Source organism: Penaeus japonicus, unplaced genomic scaffold (assembly GCF_977035675.1).
Source record: "Penaeus japonicus unplaced genomic scaffold, GWHDUDI00000001_assembly GWHDUDI00000031, whole genome shotgun sequence".
Taxonomy (NCBI): Eukaryota; Metazoa; Arthropoda; class Malacostraca; order Decapoda; family Penaeidae; genus Penaeus; species Penaeus japonicus.
In genome coordinates this window covers 21996823-21999322 of record NW_028234433.1, presented here as the reverse complement: position 1 = coordinate 21999322, position 2500 = coordinate 21996823, and the positions used below count along the sequence as shown (strand labels likewise).

The 2500-nt window shown below is 27.9% G+C and overlaps 2 protein-coding genes across 6 annotated transcripts in view; one reads left to right on the top strand and one right to left on the bottom strand.

The window, feature by feature from the left end:
- The window catches only part of LOC122257935 (uncharacterized), a 239054-nt gene that overhangs the window by 44843 nt on the left and 191711 nt on the right, over positions 1-2500 (bottom strand). The window lies entirely within an intron of this gene.
- Positions 2421-2500, top strand: part of LOC122242253 (uncharacterized) — a 14845-nt gene continuing 14765 nt past the window's right edge. The window contains exon 1 of the mRNA XM_086555362.1: positions 2421-2500. This exon is cut by the window's right edge and continues 36 nt beyond it. The gene's annotated coding sequence lies outside the window, so the exon portion shown is untranslated.

The following is a 2500-nucleotide window of genomic DNA, read 5'->3' as shown; positions in this document are numbered from 1 at the left end:
GTTTGTGTGCGCATATATATATATATATATATATATATATATATATATATATATATATTATATATATATATATATATATATATATATAAACAAACATACATAAATATATATATATTTTATATATATATATATATATATATATATATATATATGTGTGTGTGTGTGTGTGTGTGTGTGTGTTTGTGTGTGTGATATGATATATATAATATATATGTACAAATATATTATATAACTATACATATACATATGTATGTGCGCATGTATATACAATATATAATTATGTATACATACAATATATATACATGTTTATGTATATGTATATGTATATTATATATACATATTATATGTATACAATATATATATTAATATATATATATTATATATATATATATATATATATTTATATATATTTATGCACATATATATATATATATATAATATATATATATATATTTTATATATATATATATATATGCATATATATTTTAAATTTTATATTATATATATTATATATGATATATAATATATATATATATATATATATATATATATATATTATGTATATATATGTATATATATTTATATATATATATTATATATATAATATATAAAAATATATATATATATATATATATATATATATAATATATATATATATTATATATATATATATATATGCACATATATATATATACACATATATATATCTATCTATTTATATATATTTATAATATATATATATCTATATATATATATATATATATATCATATTTGTATATATACGCATATATTATATATATATATATATATATAGATATATATATATATTATATATTTTATATATATATGTATGTATACATATATATACATATATATGTACTTTAAGGGTTCTGTAATTCCATTAATCGGATACTGGTGTAGAAGTTGCGTGTTGGAGAAGTTATAAGAACATTAATGCAAATGTAACCCTAGTAGTGCTATCAGCAGTAACAATATCAAAAAAGTATATATTCGTAATAAAATTAAAGCAACGGTAATTTTAAAGATGATACTTATAATAAAACATCTATGGTAACGTGATCGTAAAATTAAAGTCATTATATCAAGCAGTGTCAAATGACATCACTATAAATGATATCAGTGAAGCCATACATCAAAATAAATACATACAAAGCCGTCCCACCCCCTAGATACGGCAAGTAATAGAGAAAAAAGGGGTCATAGGTCACCTTTTCTCATGATTTCCGGCTGTGGAACTCCGGGTTGTCCCTGAGGAAGGATAATGACCACACGAAAGTCGGACTGGCACTATCTTTTCGTAATCAACGGGGATTTGCGAACCCCGTACTTAGGACATACATTTTGTATTTGGTGTAATTCATATAATAATGACGTATATTACAGTGTTAACATTTTAAACGTGGAAAAAATATTTATCAAATAATATATGCTGAATAAAAAAAATACCCAGTTGTGATCACATAAGAAAATATGCAAAGCTAAAACAATATGAAATGAAATTGAAAAATGTATTGACTTCTAAGAAATTAAATATAAACAAAGATATATCAATAGACTCTGGCAAAAGCATAAAATAAAGGAAACAGGGTAAAAGACAACAAACATAAAATCAAGGCGAGATAACCACCACCATACGTAAGACATTAAAAAAGAAAAGGTCGAAGATGAAAGTAAAACCGAAAATCCCCCCCAAAAGTAAAATAAACAAAGGTTAACGAAAAGCAATACAATGATAATACCTCATTACGTTAACATGTCACTTGAGATGAGCTGTGATAGCCTTTGCTAAAAATACGAAAAAATACATAAAACGAAGAAAACCAGTTTAAAACAAAAACAAAAAGGAAAGCCAAGATGAAAGAACAGGTGACCAAGACACCTGTTATGAAGTCTGTAGCAAATGCATCATATTCTTCCCTGTGTGTATAGCATCATACGACGGTGGTGGGTCTTCGTGATGGACCTGTGGAGAGGAACAGGAATGGGCAGAGAGGGTAGAGGATTTGGGAAGCTGGGGTGAGAAATGGAGGGAAGAAGTCTAGGTATGTGAGGATTAGGGAGTAAGGATGCGAGGAACAGGGTGAGGAAGGGAATGGACAACAAGTCAGAGGACGCAGGGTTGGGGTACAGTTTACAAGAAGGGGGGGGGGACAGGTCTCGGGAACAGGTTGCAGGATGAGGACAATAGCGAGAGGCTTATGTATGTATATATATATATATATATATATATATATATATATATATATATATATATATATATATGACCAGTGATGCAACCAGTGCGACTTTAGAGCGACGTCCAACTCCCAGACAACAGCCTTTGAGAACATCCTTCCACGAGACACTTTCTTCCTGGTTGCGTCATCCTCGAGCGGCCTTCGAGAATATCCCGCCGAGACACAGCATCCAAGGTCGTGAATTCGGCTATAAAGTCGAGTCCGAGAAGGATCTGGTCATCAGTCGAACCGAACTCCTCTCT